This window comes from Zingiber officinale, chromosome 5B, assembly GCF_018446385.1.
Source record: "Zingiber officinale cultivar Zhangliang chromosome 5B, Zo_v1.1, whole genome shotgun sequence".
In the NCBI taxonomy this organism is placed as follows: domain Eukaryota; kingdom Viridiplantae; phylum Streptophyta; class Magnoliopsida; order Zingiberales; family Zingiberaceae; genus Zingiber; species Zingiber officinale.
The window spans coordinates 53,725,617-53,748,309 of record NC_055995.1 but is presented as its reverse complement, the minus strand read 5'-3'; the positions used below and the strand labels follow the sequence as shown (position 1 = coordinate 53,748,309).

General features: G+C 40.2%; 1 long non-coding RNA gene across 2 annotated transcripts; it reads left to right on the top strand.

The window, feature by feature from the left end:
- Positions 1-939: 939 nt before the first annotated feature.
- On the top strand, positions 940-22,471 carry LOC121987405. Of its 2 annotated transcripts, XR_006113564.1 has the most exons (8): positions 942-1,113; positions 1,188-1,358; positions 1,544-1,703; positions 1,813-1,955; positions 2,527-2,598; positions 2,681-2,782; positions 3,576-3,639; positions 22,420-22,471. It is a non-coding gene; the product is annotated as an uncharacterized LOC121987405 (long non-coding RNA). The 2 variants fall into 2 exon arrangements; XR_006113563.1 differs by having other exon boundaries at positions 940-1,113; positions 1,813-2,598.
- Positions 22,472-22,693: the final 222 nt, after the last annotated feature.

Sequence of the window (22,693 nt, the reverse complement as noted above, 5' to 3'; positions counted from 1 at the left end):
ACGCATGCGCTGGCCGAGCCCAAATTAGGTGGTTGCGAGGGGTTCGAGCCGGAAATCCATAAACCGGGCGCGACGCACGCGATCATCGCGCGCAGGGGGGGTGCAAATCCCCAGCTAATGGGCCTCGCACTTGCAGGCGACCTGGTTCGTTTTTACCAGTCTCTGGTTTGGTTTGGTTCGTTTTTGCCAGTCTCTGATTCTGATTTAGTCAGCGCACGCGAAGCGGCGCACCTGCCCCTGTCCGCACGTGAGGAAGCGGTGCACCTGCCTCTGCCCGCGCGTGAAGAAGCGACACACCTGCCCGGTTCGCTGGCAAAGCACTGCTTCAGAGTGTATAAATACACTGCTTCGGTTCCTCGTTTAGACATACTCTCAGAGCATAGCATTCTTCCCTCTGTAGTGCGTGCACTACCTTCTTCCTCTTTTCCGAGTTTTCCCTTGTTCTGAGGCTTGGTTCCACAATCTGAAGTTGAGTTCGAGTGCGCTGTTCGTCTTAGAGTGCACCTACGGACGACGCGAACGGTTGTCGGATCTTGGGGGAATTTTGTCGGAGAGCCTCTGCACCGTGGGCAGCAATAAATTCTCTAAAGACAGTCGGTATGTCGACGCTTCAACCGGAGATATCAATTTTTTAATCTTACTCATCTATTTACCTGTTTATTATATGCTTACCATTTTTAGTACAATTTACTACTGTTAGTACTCTCTTTAAAACAACATTATCCTCTCATGTTTCTCGGAATTATACTCCCTCATGTTGACATGGCGTTCTTGATTAAAATTGGGAGATTCAAGTTCACCTTTCTCTCCCGTTAGTCTCTCTCTATTTTATTATTTTATTTTTTTATTTTTTAGTTGGCACCGACTAGTCTCTCTTTATTGATTGAACGTCATCATGCTGGTTGTCACTTCCCTCATAAGCCACCTCAACCACTCCTAGGTTCTTAATCAAATCACCATCCATGCTTCTCAACTAAAAGCTGCTTCATGATACACAAATTTGTCATAATTTACTAATGAATTGCCAATATATACAGGTATCTCCGAGTTGGTCAACATTGAGGGGCAAACTTTGATGCTAAGATGAGGAGGTCTTCCTTGGAGAGAAAGCAGGTTTGTGTATATTTTACTTCACGTTATATCATATGTTATTTTCGTCCTGATAAATAGATGCTTTTATGCTGTAGGAGAATTTTGAAGCCCTCATCAAATGTGTTTCTAAGAGATGGGCTTCAGTCAAGAAAAGCTAGTCGCTTCATCTACCATCTAAAAATGTTTTCTGCGTTGAAAGTCATTTGAAGTGGAGAAAACTAGCGTTTTTGATCATCTTTATATAGATGATTGGTTCTGTAATTGAGGTAATTTTGCAAGATCAGATTACGTAAGCTTAATATTACTATACCTTTACATCTTATTAATTTGTTTATCTTTTTTTCTTGAATTGCCATACATTTTACAAAAGTTGTTGGGGATTTTTTCTTTAAATTGGTATCATCTTTATTGTTGCTACTCTCTTGAGATTTGGATTCTTTTTATAATTCAGGAAGAGGAGAATAATAATCATCTTGCTTACTAGCTATCAAATGGTTCTAATTTGTTGTGCCTATTGCAACATAGTCTGAAGGTAGCTAGTGCTGTTGGGGTACTCCAAACCAGAAACCTAACACTCCTACTCCAAATCGGAAACCTGATGCTATCAAATGGTTCATTTGATTATGTTGATTTTTTTTTTCACATAATGATATTTGATAGTTATTTAATACTATTTATTGACACTTGCATTTGTATTAACATTTGTATTGCTAATGCTAGAGTTTCTGCTCCTCATAATTTGTGGACCAAGTGGAGGCAAAATACCCTGCTTTACTTGCAGAGCTTATGTGGAAAAGATACATGGAATTATTCGTGATAATGTGAAAAAGGATATATTACCCTTGATATCATTATGTATCCAGGTTTATTTTTCTTGTTTACTTTTTGTTACATACTCCACAAGTAAGTTTATTTGTTCATGACAAGGTTTAGAACAAATTCTTTGTAATGGAATTGATCAAATATCAAACTTATTAAATGTTTTCTTTTTAGTCTAAGGTGTGTGAGGGACAAAGGCATATCAAAGAAAACATTACTTACAAAACTTAGTATTATTAGATTTGTATAGAGTTCATAATGATATACGATTGAAGCTACTACCAGATAGATGGGATCATGTCTTATTGTATATAAATTAGTTTTTATTGTTTGTAGAAGCAAAATTGCTATACTAGTAAATTTAAAATTTTGGACTTTTAGATTCTTCCACCGATATTTATGTTGATCTTGAGGCTCCTAGAGCAGCAAGAGGTAGTTGCATTCATCATTAGGGTTTCACCCACAATCCAACCTGGCAAGCAATTATTGAAAGACTCATAATCTACTTAATACATTGCAAGAAAATTATGTATGTTATCTTGTTAGAATATAGTGAAATTTCTTTATTTTGCTCCATTCAAAAATGTATTCTAACCATTTATCTTTGATTTTTAGGTACCTCTTATTTTAATAGAGAGAGATGTTCACATAAATTTTTTCATTCCTAAACGTACAAATTTTCTATAGGTAGTTGATCTTTAGATTAATTTATTTTTCAAAATTATTTATGTAGTAGGTAATTACACGACTACTATTTTCCTGTTTGTAGTTTGCTTCTTCGTTGTGAGTGTTGCTCATTTAGCAATGGGTGAATACAATGAAAGTTGGTCTTGTTGAAGTTGAGGTGTGGTGTAAAAAAATAAAGCTTGAGGTACAAGATCCTAGAGACACTTATTCAAGTTGGTTATTTGTTACTCTGACTGATTTTGTGTTCTTCATGGGATGAACTTAAAACATGTTAGACAAGCTGTTGATTTCTTTGTATGTAGTTTATGTTTCGATGTTGAGCCGTAGGCATATGTATCCTTACATAACGCATCCATATATGGCAAGGTTTTAGTTGTCCTAATGGTGAAGAAATAATTGAGATCCGTATGCCACAATGTTAGAAGCATATATGGGCGAGATAACACTGAGATTTAATCCATCCCTTGAATACATCATTAAAATGTTCAAATGATTAACTTTTTATTGAAGTCTTTGTTTCTATTGATCCTGCTAATTTATTTGTGGATTCTAGTGTTCTACCATTATCAGAATAAAAATCTTGTCTTTTCCTTTCTTTCTGACAAACGTCTATCAAAATGCAAGCTAACATAGATTAATTTTGCTGTAACACACCTGAACTGTAATTAGAGTTTCCTTTGATGATATAATCAAATGACGTCTCTTCTTTGATATCCATGTATTATTTCAAAAGTATAGAGTTTCCTTTAATGATGTAGTCAATGATCTCTGCCTAGTAAGATACTTCATATACTCACTCCGATTTCTAGTTTGTTGCTGCAACAAATCTATTTCTGCTTGGTGCTCAATGCATCAATGATCGAGGAAGGACAGTGGATTTGCTCAACATTGTGCTCATGCTATTTTTTCCCTTCTTGTAGGTTAGGACAGTGGACTTGCTCAATAGTGTGCTCATGCTATTTTTTCCCTTCCTGTAGGTTCTCAGTATTTTACCGAATTGGCACTCAGTACTGATGACAAGTACAACACTTATCCATAGATGTAAGTTCAAGGAATTACTTCTCTTTTGTGTAATATATCTAATCGACCTTCATGAAGTTCGCAACAAATCATTCCACTTTAATGTTCATGCATTTGCTTTGCTTGTGGTATTAATCAATGATTTTATTATTTTTCTATTGACCCTATATTCATATCCAGTTTACATATCATGAAAAGTCTAGAATTTTACTTTCTCAATGCAAGTAACTCATAAGATATTGTCGTCATTTAGCAATTTCGCGCTTTGTGTAAGGACGTTAGGATTAACTTGTCCACAATAGCAATATTTCTTTTTGATTAGGGTTCAAAGTGTATCTTATGATTGCTTTTGTTAGAAGTGGTTCTTTACCATGATATCATTCCTTCTGTGTAGTTATTGACACATGTTGGTCCTAGATTGATGGAAAAATGGAATTACGGCCTTGATCTTATTATGTACCTTTTTTACTTCTTCCATTGTTAGTTCTCCATTTTTTCTCTTTTACATTTAAGTTATGTCAAGATCAGTATGCTTTGTCTAGTAAAGTTATGGTCCTATGAGCATGCGTCTGGACTCTAGGACATATCTTGATGTTGGTGCATCCAAATGTTGGGAATGTTCATGATAATATTTTTTTAATCCTTTTTGAGACATTTGTAGTTATAAGAGAGATTATCCCAAGTGCGAATGTTCATGTTATGTTGTTAACTATCAATACTGGTTCTGTGTCACTTTTTCTGACTGGACATTTACTTTCTTAAATGTTCATAGCTTCTCTGTATATGCCCTCAAACAAATTGAGTTTTGCTTGATGAATGAGATTGAAGCAAATAGATTAGATGAATTGGCTATAGTAAAAATGGAATAAAAATAATAATATTTTGATTCTAAACTGATTTATATGTTTCTGCAGTTCATTTTTAAGTGGTTTTCTTGTATTTGCATTTTAGTCATATAGCATAAACTAGAAGAGTAGAAATCAGAAGCAAAATAGAGTAACAATTAGAAAAATGAGGAAAAAACAAGGGAAAATTTACATGCAGTCTCCATTGGCAAACACAACTTTGCATGCATTCTCCATTGAAATTTTTTTTTATTTTCACTCCCTAGTCTAATATACTTACCTAATTGTCCCTGATATTTTAAGTATAAAAAAATCTAAAAATGAATATAATTCTTTTTAAATTCAGTACATTAAACTAGAATCTAGTATATTTTCTATTAAATTGAGTACGATTCTTTTTTCACTTCAATTGGATAAAAAATATATTAGATTTTCATTAAATGATACTCAATTTGATGGAAAATATACTAGATTTTCTTTAAATGATCCTGAATTTAGGAGGAATTATATTAAGAAAAAAGTCGTGCTCAATTTAATAGAAAATATACTCGATTATAGTTTAAAATACTGAATTTAATAGGAATTATACTTATTTTTAGACTATTTGTATCTAAAAAATATGAGGGTTAATTTTAATAAAAAATATACTCGATTCTAGTATACAGTGTCAACTTTAAGAAAAATTATACTCATGTTAGTATACTTTCTATCAAATTGAGCACGATTCTTTTTCCACCTCAATTGGATGGAAAATATACTAGATTTTCTTTAAATGATACTAATTAGATAGAAAATATACTAGATTTTCTTTAAATGGTGTTAAATTTATTAGGAATTATATTAAAACAGGAAAAAAAATTATGCTCAATTTAATAGAAAATATACTCGATTCTAGTGTAAAGTGCTGACTTTAAGAGGAATTATACTCATTTTTGGACTTTTTGTACCTAAAAAATCTGAGGGGCAATTAGGTAATAATATTTACATGAGGGAGTTGAAGCAAATAAAACTTTGCATCAGGGAGTGGAAATAAAATTTTTTAGGATTCTAGATTGCATGCAAAATTAAAATTATGATTGGGGATTTTTCTCTACTTTATCGAAAAAAGAAAAATTTTCATGCAGTCCCCATTGACAAACATAACTTTGCATGCACTCCCCATTGAAAAAAATCTTTGTTTTCACTCTTTAGTCTAATATACTTACCTAATTGCCCCTGATATTTTAAGTATAAAAATCTAAAAATGAGTATAATTCTTCTTAAATTCAGTAAATTAAACTAGAATCTGGTATATTTTCTATTAAATTGAGTACGATTCTTTTTCCACTTTAATTGGATGAAAAATATACTAGATTTTCTTTAAATGATACTCAATTTGATGGAAAATATACTAGATTTTCTTTAAATGATGCTGAGTTTATGAGGAATTATATTAAGTAAGAAAAAAGTCGTGCTCAATTTAATAGAAAATATACTCAATTCTAATTTAAAATACTGAATTTAATAAGAATTATACTTGTTTTTAGACTATTTGTACCTAAAAAATATGAGGGTCAATTTTAATAGAAAATATACTCGATTCTAGTATATAGTGTCAACTTTAAGAGGAATTATACTCATGTTAGTATACTTTCTATTAAATTGAACACGATTCTTTTTCCATCTCAATTGGATGGAAAATATACTAGATTTTCTTTATATGGTACAAATTAGATAGAAAATATATTAGATTTTCTTTAAATGATGTTAAATTTAGTAGGAATTATATTAAAACAGGAAAGAAAATTATGCTCAATTTTTTTTAGAAAAGCACTTCAAAAAAACCAAAAGGACAAGAAAAATAAACAAAGAAGGAAACAAATAACGAGAGAAGAAACCCTCTACTTATTTAATATGGAATATTTGATGAGTCGTATTCACATTCATGTACACTAGTAGAATCAAATCTAACTAGAAATCGATAACGACTGAATACTAGGCATGAAGTAAATTGTCCAATGTGTCCAATTTCATCCAACTTCATCCAAACTTCATACCTTTCTAGCTTGAACCTTATATCTTAGAGAGGTCATATTTATGTGGTTGGTAGCAATATCAGAAAGGTGCATTGCCACCTGCTTAGGTAGGGTGCAACATGCTTGCACTGCATTAGCCTTTTAGGTTGTAATCTATAGACTGTGTTGATGCATAGGACAGGAGTTGTCCAAGAGGAAATTTTCCTGATATTATTGAGAAATGTTGTTTCTGGTAAGTAAGTGTTTCCTATTTCTTGTTTCTCATGGATTGATAGACTTCAAGAGTTGAGAGCCCATGATAAATGTTCTTTGTGCAGGAGAGTGAAATACCTAGTGCTATGCAACTGTAGATTAACTTATAAAGCATTGACTGAGGTAGCACCCGACTGGAATGATAGTGAGATGTTCAGCCCTAGCTTTTCCTTGTCATATGACTGGACCAGTGACCAAGCAGTTTTGATGTATGCATTGTTGATACAGTCTGACCTGGCTGTTGTTTTGATGTTGACACTGATTTAAATTTGTATCAGATAGTGTTTAAACTCAGAATGACTACTGATCGAGGTTGATCAGTTGGGAGGGAAAGTCCTGGTGAGTGAAGCCAGGCAAGGGAAATCCAGATGGGTCAAGACATCTGGTGAAAAGTCCAAGCAGGGAGCTTGGCACGGGAAAAGTCCAAGTATGGTGACTTGGCACGGAATGGTCAGAGAGGGCTCGGTAGCTCGTTCTCTGGACCGGACGAAGTCGGAGAGGGCTCGGTAGCTCGTTCTCCGGACTAGGTCAGAGAGGGCTCGGTAGCTCGTTCTTTGGACCGGATGAAGTCGGAGAGGGCTCGGTAGCTCATTCTCCGGATTAAGTCATAGAGAGACTTAAGTGGACTTTCAATGGCACATTGGATCGGTCGGTAGACCGATCCAGTGACACAAGAATCAGTGGATCGGTCGGCAGACCGATCCAGTGAAACTAAGTTCCACGGATCGGTCTGATGACCGATCAGATGACACTCAGTAGCACACTGAGTGAAATCTGATCGGTCTGCAGACCGATCAGAAAACACTCAGTAGCACACTGAGTGTAATCTGATCGGTCTGCAGACCGATCAGAAAACACTCAGTAGCACTCAGTAGCATACTGAGTGTAATCTGATAGGCACTGTGATCGGTCTGGTGACCGATCCACACATTCTGATTTGTTCGCCTTATCAACGATTCCTTCACTGCTTTTGATATATCTCATTCATTTATGTGATGTAATCCTCTGTGCTGTTAGCTTTTGAGTTTGCAGGTTAACAGGTATCATTCCAAGCCTAATTTCAAATTAAGTTCGTAAGAGGAATGTGACAAATGGTCTTTCTGTTGGTTTCAGCGGCGCATGGTGCATTTCAGGCATCAACGGATACTGCTGTGATCTGGCTGCGATCTGCTTGACTCCTGGGGATTGGTTCGAGCTCAGAAGACGCCAGTGTTGACTGTGATATCATTGGTGTGAGTTCAGAGAATCAGAGAAGGAGGAAAAGGGATTGGCTGCAGCGCTGATTTGCGCAGTTTGGACCAGATTTGTGACAGCAGAGATCAGGTTTTGAGAAGCAGTAAAAACAGCGAGAGGGGAACAAGAACATAACAAGAAAAGCTTGAAAGAAGAGTCTGTGCTGTTGTGCGAAGTTCTTGAGCTCTCGGGTGAACTGCGATCTCTGTTTTCTGCTACTGATTCTCGCGTGGTTGTAAGCATTTCTATTCTCCTTTGCCACCGAGTTTCTGTAAGTCTCGTGCTTTAACTTAGATATTTCTTGAGACTTTGTGGGAAGGTTACTCCACCTAGAAGGAGGATCTTTACCCGGAATTCTTCCGGGGTGCGATCTACCGAAGATCAAGGAGTCGTCCACCTTACGGACACGCCGAGGAGTAGGGGCAAGTTATCCCCGAACCTCGTAAATCTGTGTATCAGTGTTTGTGTGTTATTTTTCGTTTTGTTTTAGTTTGCTTATTCCGCTGCGCTAACTAGTTTCTGTGTAGAACTCTCTGCTTAAGTTTTTAAAGAGGCTATTCACCCCCCCTCTAGCCATCTAAGATCCCAACAAGTGGTATCAGAGCAAGGGGCTCTTTGATTCGGATTAACACCCAAAAGAGCAAACAAGGATGGCTATGGAGGAAGGCTTCAGCACAAATCAACCACCCTACTTCGAAGGAGTAGATTTTCAATATTGGAAGGGCCGCATGGAGTATTACCTCAAGACCGACATTGCCATGTGGTTTTCCGTCAAGGAGGGTTTTACACCACCAAAAGATGAAGAAGGTAAGGAACTTGATTCGTCTAGGTGGTCTATCGAACAACTACGCAAAGCACAAGCCGATGCCAAGGCTATGGTCACCTTGCAATGTGGAATCGCCAAGGACCAACTCGTCAAGGTAGGTCCGTTCTCAAGTGCAAGAGACCTATGGAACAAACTCATCGAGCTCCAAGAGGGAACTCGAGATTCTCGGATTGCCAAGAGGGACCTATTCTTGAATCAACTCCAAAATCTAACTATGAAGGACAATGAAACGGTAAGTGAGCTTCACGGGAGATTCAAGAAGATCATCAACGGTCTACACTCGGTGGACGAACGAGTGGAGAATCGCGATCTCGTAAGGTATGCTCTAAAAGCTTTTCCTAGGAATGCCTTGTGGTCATCTATGGTAGATGCCTACAAGGTATCCAAGGATCTTTCCATTGTTAAATTAGATGAATTTTTCTGTGAGATGGAACTTCATGAGCTTGCTAACAAAGGTCAAAAAGAGAAGGGTATTGCTTTGTTTGCAGGACCAAAGAGCAAGGATGGAAGAAGGAAGAAGGAAAAGAAGAAAGAAAAGGAGATTTCCTCATCCACCTCTTCCTCAGAATCCGATGATGAAAGTGGATCATCATCAAGTGAGATGGCGAATTTCGTAAGAAGAATCATGAGAAGGAGTAGGAGATACAAAGGAAAAGGTAAACCTAGTGAACAAAATATTGACAAAACTAATGTTACGTGTTATGAGTGCAGCAAAAAGGGACACTATCGAAGTGAGTGTCCAAAACTTAAGAAGAAGGAGGAACGAGCCAAAAAGAAGGAGGAAAGAGCCAAGAAGAAGAAGGCTCTCAAGGCCACTTGGGATGAGTCCTCATCAAGCTCATCGGAGGAAGAAGAGAAGATGGAAAAGTGCACACGACAATTAGCACTTATGGCAAGGGAAGTTTCGGACTCCGGAAGTGAGGAAGATTCGAGCGACGCCTCAACCGCGGCTTCATCATCGTCGGATGATGAAGAGGTAACCTCTTCTCATATAGAAAAGTGTTATAAGACTATCACTCATTTATCTACATTGCTTAAAAAGTCAAAAACAGAAAATAAATTGTTAAAAGAAGAAGTAAAAACCTTAAGGACCCTTAGGGAAGATGAGGTCGATGACCTACATCTAGAAGTCCTTGAGGATGAGAACAAGGCGTTAAAGGGTGAGGTTGAGAAACTCAAGAAAATGCTTGAGAAATTCTCAACTAGCTCTAAGACTCTAGACATGATTCTAAATGCCCAAAGGGCAGTCTACAACAAGGCCGGGCTAGGGTATCAACCCAAGGAGTCGAGTTTCATTTCTCTAATGTCTAGAACTCAACATAGTAGATCACATGTTTCTAGGGCTCATGGAACTAGGAAAGGTATGACCAAGGCATGGGTTCCTAGGTCTTTCGTTGTAGAAGCATTAGGTCCCAAGATTTGGGTACCTAAAACCTCTATCTTCCGTGTCTTGTAGGCATTGGTCGAGGGGGAGCATCTATCAACTTGGTTTGTTGATAGTGGATGCTCCAAGCACATGACCGGGACGGATCACTCTTTTCTACCATTCAAAACAAAAATAGAGGTAATGTGTCATTTGGTAACAATGGTAGCCTTAAGGTTGTAGGAGTTGGAGACATTCATATATCCGAATGTCTCCATATCAAGAATGTCCTTCTAGTCAAGGGGATGACTTTTAATCTCCTAAGTGTCAGTCAATTGTGTGATACGGGTTACACAATTGAATTTCATTCAAGTCAATGTTTGGTTAAACACATTGACACACTTGACACAGTACTAGTAGGCACAAGGGTTGATAATATTTATCAAGTATCGTTTAAAAGTGCTACTAATGCTTTGATTAAGTGTTTCATGTCGAAAGAAGAAGAGTCTTGGCTATGGCATAGAAGGTTGGCACATGTAAACATGAAGAACATCCGGAAGTTGGCCAACCAAGGATTAGTGCGAGACTTACCCAACATCAAGTACCACAAGACTAAACTATGTGATGCATGTCAAAAGGGTAAGCAAACAAAAGGTGTTCATAAAGGTAAAAGCACTGTAAGTACATCTACTGCTTTAGATTTATTGCACATGGACCTATTTGATTGCAGTAGTGTAATATCATTGAATGGAAGTAGATATTGCTTGGTAATCGTTGATGATTTTACTAGATACACATGGACTTTCTTTTTGAAACATAAGGACCAAACTATAGATATTTTTATTTCCTTTTGTAGAAGAACTGAAAATGAAAAATCTACAACAATTAAAACCATTAGAAGTGATCATGGTGGGGAATTTCAAAATCATAGGTTTCTAGAGTTTTGTCAAGAAAAGGGATATAGGCATGAGTTCTCTACTCCAAGGACCCCACAGCAAAATGGGGTTGTGGAGAGAAAGAACCGAGTCCTACAAGAGGCTGCACGAAGCATGCTCAATGAGTACTCACTACCGAGCTACTTATGGGCTGAAGCTGTGAATACAGCTTGCTATGTGCAAAATCGAGTTTTAATACATAGGTTTTTAGGAAAGACTCCCCATGAACTTTGGTTTGGGAAACCTCCTACAATTAAACATCTTAGGGTGTTTGGTTGTAAGGTGTTTATCTTGAACACCAAGGATCATCTTGGGAAGTTCACGGCTAAGGCTGATCAAGGGATACTGGTCGGGTACTCTCTTACCAGCAAAGCCTATCGAGTCTACAACAATAGGATTAAATTGATTGAAGAGTCCTCTGATGTAGCTTTTGAAGAAATCCCTAACTTAAATGATCAACCAAGGGATATAGGAGAAATTCAATTTGAACTTAGAAATCTAAGTTTGAATGATCAAAATGAAGAACGAGTCGAAGTTGACTCTGATGTTGATGAGCAAAGGCAACAAAGAACTCAATCTGATCCTTTGCCTTATATTGAGTCCTTGCCTGTGCCGAGTGAGACCACTCATGAGGCACCGCCAACACCAAGGTAGTCTAGGTTAGCCACTAGTCATCCCCAAGATCAAATTGTGGGAGACATCCAACAAGGGGTTAGGACTAGGTCATTCTTTAGAAATGAATCTAATGAAGTCGCATTGATTTCAGAGATTGAACCAAAAATAGTTGATGAGGCATTGCACGATCCTGATTGGATCTTAGCTATGCAAGATGAGTTAGGTCAATTTGAAAGGAGCCAAGTGTGGGACTTAGTTCCTAGACCTAAGAAGACCACCATTATTGGAACTAAATGGGTCTTCAAAAATAAGTTAAATCAAAAGGGAGAAGTTATAAGAAACAAGGCAAGACTTGTAGCCAAGGGCTATAGTCAAGTCGAAGGTCTCGATTATGATGAGACTTATGCTCCCGTGGCACGATTGGAGTCCATTCGTTTGATGCTAGCTTTTGCTGCACATAGAGGTTTCAAACTCTACCAAATGGATGTTAAATCTGCCTTCTTAAATGGTTTTATTAAAGAAGAAGTCTATGTTGAACAACCACCGGGGTTTATGAATACCGAAGCTCCAAACCACGTGTACAAGCTCAAGAAAGCACTTTATGGGCTTAAACAAGCACCACGAGCTTGGTACGAAAGGTTGTCAACTTACCTATTAGAAAAGGGCTTTGTAAGAGGCCAAATAGACCCAACACTATTTCTACGAAGAGATGGTGAAAACATTTTTGTAGCCCAAGTATATGTCGATGACATAATTTGTGGCTCAAATAACAAGGGCTATTTGAATGAATTCATTTCTCACATGGAAATTGAGTTTGAGATGAGTCTAGTAGGAGAGTTGACATTTTTCCTCGGACTTGAAATCAAACAAACTCGAGATGGAATTTATGTCCATCAGACAAAATACACTCAAGAGATGCTTAGAAAATTCAATATGAGTGACTCTAAGGAAGTGTCCACTCCAATGGCGACAAACACTCGCCTTGACAATGATGAGAGTGGAAAATCAATTGATCTAACGCAATATAGAAGCATGATTGGTAGTCTTCTATATCTCACAGCTAGTCGACCGGACATACTCTTTGCTGTGGGCATGTGCGCTAGGTATCAAGTCTGTGCCAAGGAATCTCACTTAATTGCAGTTAAGAGAATTCTGAGATATCTCAAAGGCACAATGAGAGTAGGACTGTGGTACCCTCGTACGGAGTCTTTTGATTTGATAGGCTATACCGATTCCGATTATGCTGGATGCAAATTGGATCGGAAAAGTACTAGTGGGGGCTGCCAATTTTTAGGTTCATCTTTAGTTAGTTGGTCGAGTCGGAAGCAACATTGTGTTGCTCTCTCCATGACCGAGGGCGAATATATTGCCATGGGAGAGAGTGTATCACAGTTGTTGTGGATGATACACACCCTAGAGGATTATGGACTTTCTTATAAGGGTGTACAAGTGCTATGTGACAACATTAGCACGATCAACCTAACTAAAAATCCAGTCCATCATTCGAGTACCAAACACATTGAAGTGCGTCATCACTTCATAAGAGATCACGTAGCTAGGGGAGACATTGCACTCACATATGTTGAGTCAAAGTCAAATATAGCTGATATTTTCACCAAACTCCTTCCGGAGAATGAATTTAGTCATATAAGGAGGGAGTTGGGAATGTGTTTGGCTCCTTAGGTCCTTAGGACTTCATCATGATCAATAAGGACTATTAAAATGACAAGAGTAATTGGGACAATAATTTGGGCAACTTGGGAACATCTCACACAAACTATAAGGTTTAACAAAATATTTTTGTTTGCTAGAAATGGGGTGAGATGCTAGGATCAATCAAATTATTCAAAATGTATCATGCATCCCTTGAATAATTAGGTTGAAGAGACATAAATTGAGTATGGGGAAGGCCATTACATAATTCATGTGTATTTGGCTCCTAGATCTTACTCATATATTCCAATCAAGGAATCTTGGTTGGACTTTTGCCTAGAAATTATCTATTTATGGTTGTTGGTTGATGTGTTGATTGATATGGTTGTTTGATTCATTTCATGACTTTGATTGTCAATACGATAGGTTGTTAAAGGAAATAATATTAACTTGGATATATTTTGACAAACTTGAAACTGATCATAGCAATTTTAAGTCTTAATTAATACCTTGTTTCACTATATGGTTTTATAAGGTTTTCTGAGATTGGAATTCTAAGATTCCAAATGTCTGAGTTTTTGGATTTAAAGTCTGAAACTTTCGGGCTCTACACAAGCTAAGACCATAAGAGCTCATATTTTTTTTAATATACTTGTGGGTGTTGATTCTAGGTTATGAATTTGGGAGATTCTGAATTATTGAATTCTGAAATTTTCAAAATTCCCGATAGATAACGGCTCATATTTTCAGTTACTGAAAATTATATCAGACACTGATCGGTCCAGGGACCGATCAGGATGATGCCTGATCGGTCTCCACGATCGATCAGGAGATTTGACGATACCTGATCGGTCTCCACGACCGATCAGGAAATTCCTGACACAGAAGGTTCACTGATCGATCCAGGGATCGATCAGGAGACACCGGCACAGATCGCAGCCCACTGATCCACATCTGATCGGTCCAAGGACCGATCAGGAAGATCCCTGATCGGTCTCCACGACCGATCAGGATGTTTCCTGATCGGTCAGGATTTCTCTGTTCGGACAGCCGTCCGATCAGATCACACTGTGCACTATCCCCTCATTAACACCTCCCGACCCACTCTCTTCCCGATCTTCTTTCACGCAGAACCCTAGCCGACTCCTTCCCTAACCTCACTCTCTTCTCGTTGCACGCCGAACCCTAGACGAAGCTCTAGCCCTCGGAAGCCCTAGCCTAAAGTTAAATGGCACCAAGGTAACTCTCTACCTCTCTAGACCTTTGGCGTTTCGGTTTCATTTCTCACCATATGTGTTTTTTTTTTGTGCTGGTGGCTCCGGTGCTCACTCATTGCCCCATTTTACCACATTGTTGACCCTTAGAAAGAAAGTCACCTGAGAAATCCAAGTCCCAGGCACCCACCCGACCTCAACCTTCCTCCTCTTCAAGGTTCCCGAACCGCCATTTTGAGCAAGCATTTCAACAGAGGACATTCAAGCTGCTTCCATGTCGATCTGTGGATCGAAAGTATATGGATGAATTTTTTCCTTCTGTGTCCGAAACCCTAGCCTATTTTAAACTTGACTCGGTAGTCTACTTAGAAAGGGACATCAACCTTGACCTAGTTTCTGAGTTTTATAACAATCTTCATCAGAACAGTGATGGTGTTTATAAAACCCGAGTCGCTAAAAGACCTATCGATTTCTCCATCAGAGAATTTTTTGGGTATCTAGGCTGCCGGATGTGTTCGGGGGATCTTTTTTCCATTTATCCTGATTTACCTGAATCATTACGTCCTCCACTTGATGTATCACCTGACTCCATCTATGAGTACTTCTTCGGTCATCCTAGACCAGATGACCTGGATGAGTTGGATGTTGACTTTCCCACCTTTGCTGCCCTACGACTATCTGCCCCTGACTATATTCTTTTTAAGATAGTCACAAATTGTATTCTTCCAATCACATCCAAACCTCTTGCTGAGATCCGACCCTATCATTGTTTGATGCTTTATGGGTTACGTCGGCGTCTCGACTTTGAAATTATGTCCAGCATCTACTCTTCGATCATTTCATATTCTCGGCCCAGCGGCTCCACTGTTTATATGCCTTATGGGCATATAATTACAGATTGGCTCGAGACCCTTCAGGTAGATGTGTCTAAGGGTAGGGTAGTCAAAATGGTCAGGCAGGATTGCCGACTTGGGAAACGGGCATTTTCCAAGTCTGGCATCATTGGACAAAATGGGGGTGTTCAGTGGAAGGATGGGAGGGCTTTGGGTGAGTTACCACGGGGACCTCCACGACAGGTTGCTCTTGTTGCTGCTCCTCCTGCTGCTGACGATGGAGAGGCCGATCCTGATCTGCGCTGGCAGATCGCCGAGCTGGAGAGCCGCTTTGATCAGCATGATGAGAGGATATCTGCTGAGCTGGATGGCCTGCGTATTCGGATAGACCAGCGCTATGATGACCTGCGCGGGCATATTGACCAGCGTTTCGATGATATGCGCAGTCATCAGGTGGTGACACAGTAGTTGCTACTCGGATGGATGACACGCTACCCACCTCCGCAGTCTTACCCAGGCTATCCATCCTCCAGCGTGCCGCCTCAGGATTTCACCCCTCCTGCCGATGATGGTGATGTTCCTCAGTGTGAGGATGTTGATTGATACAGTTTGTTTGTTGACTGTCTGTATTTTGGATGTTATTTGTTAGTCTTTATGACTGACCTGGATGTTTGCACTTCTGATGCTACTCATGTATTTATGGTACTCAGTTTTATATTTGCTTGCTCTTTATTATATTTCATTTTCTATCCGTTATTAGTATGCTGTTCACTTGCATGTCTTGTTTGTCTTTTATTTCCTTATTACTGTCTTATAATACACTTAGAGGGAATTCTCAGTGCTTTAAGAACCAGACAGTAAGGGTTAAGGGGGAGTTCTTTAAGTTATCTTACCTTATTCGCACCTTTTCGGTGTTTGACAAAGGGGGAGAAGATAACTAAGTTTAGATGAATGCAAATGTGAAGACCCTCACATAGTGTTGTATCCGTCTTAGGGGGAGGATCTTGATTCCCCTAAAATTATGAAAATTTGAACAATTCTGATCTAAACTTAAATCGTGTTGTCAAACAACAAAAAGGGGGAGATTGTTGATACAGTCTGACCTGACTGTTGTTTTGATGTTGACACTGATTTAAGTTTGTATCAGATAGTGTTTAAACTCAGAATGACTACTGATCGAGGTTGATCAGTTGGGAGGGAAAGTCCTGGTGAGTGAAGCCAGGCAAGGGAAATCCAGATGGGTCAAGACATCTGGTGAAAAGTCCAAGCAGGGAGCTTGGCACGGGAAAAATCTAAGTATGGTGACTTGGCACGGAATGGTCAGAGAGGGCTCGGTAGCTCGTTCTCTGGACCGGACGAAGTCGGAGAGGGCTCGGTAGCTCGTTCTCCGGACTAGGTCAGAGAGGGCTCGGTAGCTCGTTCTCTGGACCGGACGAAGTCGGAGAGGGCTCGGTAGCTCGTTCTCCGGACTAGGTCAGAGAGGGCTCGGTAGCTCGTTCTTTGGACCGGATGAAGTCGGAGAGGGCTCGGTAGCTCGTTCTCCGGATTAAGTCATAGAGAGACTTAAGTGGACTTTCAATGGCACATTGGATCGGTCGGTAGACCGATGACACAAGAATCAGTGGATCGGTCGGCAGACCGATCCAGTGAAACTAAGTTCCACGGATCGGTCTGATGACCGATCAGATGACACTCAGTAGCACACTGAGTGAAATCTGATCGGTCTGCAGACCGATCAGAAAACACTCAGTAGCACACTGAGTGCAATCTGATCGGTCAGGGAGACCGATCAGGAGAAAAGCCCGCAGAAGAAAGAAAGAGGTGGATCGGTCTGTGGACCGATCCACACTCAATCTGATCGGTCACTATGACCGATCAGAATGGCCTCAGACCGATCAGGCTGTTGCCTGATCGGTCCAAGGCACTGTGATCGGTCTGGTGACCGATCCACACATTCTGATTTGTTCGCCTTATCAACGATTCCTTCACTGCTTTTGATATATCTCATTCATTTATGTGATGTAATCCTCTGTGCTATTAGCTTTTGAGTTTGTAGGTTAACAGGTATCATTCCAAGCCTAATTTCAAATTAAGTTCATAAGAGGAATGCGACAAATGGTCTTTCTGTTGGTTTCAGCGGCGCATGGTGCATTTCAGGCATCAACGGATACTGCTGTGATCTGGCTGCGATCTGCTTGACTCCTGGGGATTGGTTCGAGCTCAGAAGACGCCAGTGTTGACTATGATATCATTGGTGTGAGTTCAGAGAATCAGAGAAGGAGGAAAAGGGATTGGCTGCAACGCTGATTTGCGCAGTTTGGACCAGATTTGTGACAGCAGAGATCAGGTTTTGAGAAGCAGTAAAAACAGCGAGAGGGGAACAAGAACATAACAAGAAAAGCTTGAAAGAAGAGTCTGTGCTATTGTGCGAAGTTCTTGAGCTCTCGAGTGAACTGCGATCTCTATTTTCTGCTACTGATTCTCGCGTGGTTGTAAGCATTTCTATTCTCCTTTGCCACCGAGTTTTTGTAAGTCTCGTGCTTTAACTTAGATATTTCTTGAGACTTTGTGGGAAGATTACTCCACCTAGAAGGAGGATCTTTACCCGGAATTCTTCCGGGGTGCGATCTACCGAAGATCAAGGAGTCGTCCACCTTACGGACACGCCGAGGAGTAGGGGCAAGTTATCCCCGAACCTCGTAAATCTGTGTATCAGTGTTTGTGTGTTGTTTTTCGTTTTGTTTTAGTTTGCTTATTCTGCTGCACTAACTAGTTTCTGTGTAGAACTCGCTGCTTAAGTTTTTAAAGAGGCTATTCACCCCCCCTCTAGCCATCTAAGATCCCAACATGCATCACTTCCGGAAGGCCCAATTACAAGACTACGGGTAAAGCGTTTCAAGGAAGCACTAAATGGGCTAATCAAAAAACATTGGGAGGACTATGAGCAAGGAGAAACCAAGATAATCGCAACTGCTAGTCGTGGCCTAATCCACGTAATCGAGCATAACCATTCATGACTGGCCACGCTTAACGGAAGAACGCTAATAAGCATGCAAAGCATGGGAATTCGTTCATACATGAAGACTTAAGTATTTTAGATTGTTTAATGAAGCATGCAACTTGGGACTCTAATTGTGTATGCATTTATTTTGTTTTGGGTTTCTAGATAGCTTGCATGAGGCATGCAACATTGGAACTCTAATTGTGCATGTACTTATCTTGTATTTTTCCTTGTTCACTCCCATTATATAAGGGAGGGACATCTTAGTATGAAGCAACTTAGTTTTTGGTGAGATTGTGTGCTCTCTTAGTTCTTGAAAGAACTTGCTGAACTTATCGAGTCTACTCTCGTGGCGTTCAACCCATCGAAACTTATCACCCCTATTGTGTGGCGTTTCTTTCCTTCGTAGGCTTGGTTCGTGCCAATTCTTGGTTACGGGTCAAGGCTCACACTCTTATCGTTTAGTTCTTGGGGTTCTATCCACCTTTGTTTCAGGTTCCATCATATTTGTTGGTAGGGTTCGTATCATCTGGTATCAGAGCTTCGGTTCAAAGGCAAGTGCAAATCTATCTTTACTTGTTGTTCAGCCAAAAGCAAAAAAAAAATTGTGGAAAAAAAAGGAAAAAAAGAGAGCGCATCGAAAAGACAAAAAAAAAAGAAGAAGAAGAAGAAAGCGCAAAAAAAAAAAGTTGCTTGTGTGAATCGAAGTAAATTGTCTTGAACAATTTTTTTTTGTTTTCCTTATTCTCAAACTTCTACTCTTTCATTTTCTCTTAAAATTCTGCCATCATAAGTTTCAGTGGTATCTTTTGAATTGCTACGTGATATTCTGATTTGTTTTAGAGTTTGATCAAGAACTGAGTGATATCATCAATTGAGAGCTATCACCCAAACGTGAGTTGAGTGCTTGTGAGGTTTTTTTGCATTTTGCAGTCATGTCCAACAACTAGGAATACAGAGCAACCTGTGTCCACTTGGGAGGAGATGAAAGTGCTCATGAGAAAGTGGTTTGTACCCAGCCATTATTATAGAAGCTTATATCAGCGACTTAAAAGGTTATCTCAAGGCTCCAAAAGTGTTGTAAAATACCGGAAAAATGGCGAATAACGATAAGGAAATTTTCCGGAATTTTTAGAAATTTTCTGGGAATTTTTCGGAGATCGTATGGACGAGTTTACGGGGATAAAATTGGGCCCCGGGAAAGCATGTTTAAGGTACCCCATTTAAGTGAGGAAAAGTTGTTTTTCTTTTCCTTTTTATTTGTTTTTTTTTCTTTTCTTTTACTCTTATTTCTTTCCTCCTCCGCCGAATCTGTGCGTGCCCTAATCCCTTGACGTCGTCTCCTTCTAGCCGGCGCCGCACTTCCCCTCCTCCTCCTTTCCTCTCTTCCTCCGCCGGTTCTCCCATTCCTCTTCCTCTTCTGGCCGATGCCGTTTGAGCCCTAGCCATCTTCTCGGTCGCAGCTTCTCCACTCGACGGCGTCGCCAACCGCAGTGCCGCCTGCCTCCTCCACGCTGTGCTCTAGCCGGAAACCGGTTGCCACCCTCCATCTCGAGTTAGCCGAGTAGAGGCCACTACGACGCTTGAGCCATCGCCGACCCCTCTCCTAGCCTCCAGTCGCTGTGCCCTAGATTTTTCTTGCCGCCGGCCGAGACTTCTTCCTGCACGATCTAGCGTAGCGACGCCAAGCGATAGCCGGCCGCCTCCTCTGTACTCGTGCCTTTGCTAGTCACCGGCGCCTGTTGCCCCTCGCCGTGGAGATCCCAGTGTCGCTGCTCCTCACTGTGCCATAGTTCTTCCTCTGTGCGCCATTGCCGATCGCCTCCTCTTGGCCTTGACCACGCCAGCGCCGAGACTCTTCATCACCGGCACAGCCACAGCAGGCTCCACCTTTCCGAGCTCTAGCACTGACCCTCACCACGACTTGACATTGACCCAGGGTGGTTGTGATTTTTGCTAGTAGCCATATGAAGCATAGTCTAAATCCTAATTCAGCGGGCTCGTCGATTTTCCGTGAGCTATCGCCGGAAAGGGTTAGGTATTGTTAGATCAGGTACAACTTTAAATTTATCGGACTTCTGGGTGATTGATCTATACTTAGCTGGATGTTAATTTTGGTTTGATTTGGAATATAGGAATTATATTTGGAGAATTTTAGTTGGATGACAGCAGCTCCATTTGGTTTCGGCTACCCTTTCTGGCAGCAATTCATGAAGGGCTACGTGTAGAGATTGAGGTGAGTTTTATTCAGCTTTCGGGTTGATGTAGAGTGATGACACCCAGTAGTTAATTGTTCTGATTTGATTGAGGAGTTAGATGCTCCAAATTAAGATTTATAATTGGATTTGGATTTAGATTAGCTTCTCGGAGATTTGATCTAGCTAATTAATTTATATGTAATTAGCTAAATCGGTATACCATGTATTACAGGACTTTGACGCGAGACGAGCATCTTGACATCGGATTGGACCGGATACGATCCTCTTATTGGAGGCGGGTACCTCTTGACTTATCTTTTATGATATTGTCATTGGATATGCATAGTATTTTATAACTACAAGCAATGAACATGTTTGCCTTTGGTATGTCACTGTTTGATATCCATAGCATGTTAGATTTGTCGCCTGTGAAGTATCCGTACTTATATCTCGTGATTTGTTACCATGAGTATCTTGTTGCCATGAGTACTTTATTACCATGAGTATCTTAGTTTCTAGAATAAGTGACATACCATGTTTTACTGAGATTAGGACTAGGTTCTGGACTTTTGGTTTCAGTCATGTGTATCGAGATTGTCTGATACTTAGGTTTTATGCCATGACTGGCTTGTGTACCTCTATTTGTATATCATATATGATTCGTGTACCTAGACCTTGATTCTTGATATGTGCATATTGTTGGTACATATGTTATGGAAGGAAATATGTTTAGGATCTAGGTTGCTATACCATAGAGGATCTGTATGCCCTAGATCCGTGGATTGACCTACTGATACTGTGGTACCCATATTATGTATATATGGATTTTTCTATGCTGATCAGGATATTCCATACTTATTATGTTCAGGACATAGGTTTTTGATATTCTATCTGACCTGTGTACTATAGATTTTGGTATGTGACCATCGTTTTTACAGTACCCATTTTGTATATATGGATATGGTTATGTTGATCAGTTTTTGTTATGCATAGTGACATGAATCATGATTGCATGCTGTGCGATTGTCGGCTCCACTATGGTTGAGCTCATCGCCAGTTACATGTACTGCACACACCCCCACTCATGGTTTAGTGGTATATCAGGCAGGTGTGTGGCGGTTCTGCTGTTTGGCTCCGTTGGTTATATGACCCAGCGTGGTAGCCGGCAGTCAGTTCCACTCTGTTTGGCTCCGCTGGCATTTAGTGTAGCAGCGTAGTAGCCGGCAGACGGTGGACTCTGTTTGGCTCCGTTGGTCAGGTGACTCAGCGTGGTAGCCGGCAGAGATACCTCCCCGTCATCATGTACCGGGAGTTGAGAGCATTGAGCTCCCCCATCTATGATTTGGGGTCACAGGACAGGAGTACTCCGACAGTATCCCGTCCACTCGGTCACTCATCAGGAGCAGTGACGACAGAGTGCACGGTTGTCATAGCCCTACCCACTCGGTCTCGCCATTTGTGTGTGAGAGGACTGACTGGCGTCAGGGGTGACCAGGACGCATCATTAGCATCATATGCATTGATGTATTTATATTATTGTGATTGGGTTTGCTGCATTTGGTTGCTGCATTTTGGTTGGATGCATACCTTTGACCTGTATACAGGATTATTGACACTTTCGGTTTGACGACCCTTTTGTCTGAATAGGAGTTCCTGGTGAGTACAGCTTCCTCAGTTACCTTTCAGTTTTGCATATTCCCTATATATGATTAGGAAGCTGTATTCCATGTTTGTTGCTGTTAGATATATCTTACTACTCATGTCCATTGGTATTCGTTGAGTTGTTGAACTCACCCCCGTTGACACTATCTTTTTCAGGTACCAGGTTATTTATGGTGTCGCTTGGAGCATCCTGTCTGCTGGTCCCCACGTCACATCAGAAGACTTATCGGTTTCACGTATGATTTGTTTGTTTTATGTATCAGTTTGTTTAGCTCTGTACTCTGGTTTTATTTTTGGAGTGTTGATGTTGTTATGTGGTATTTTGTATTTGTTGTTGCTTGTGTAAGCCTAGCCGGCTAGCAGTTTTTGTGCTTTGGTTAGTATTGGGTTTCTGTCATTTTCGTTGTGTTGGTTTTGTTCCAGCCGTGTG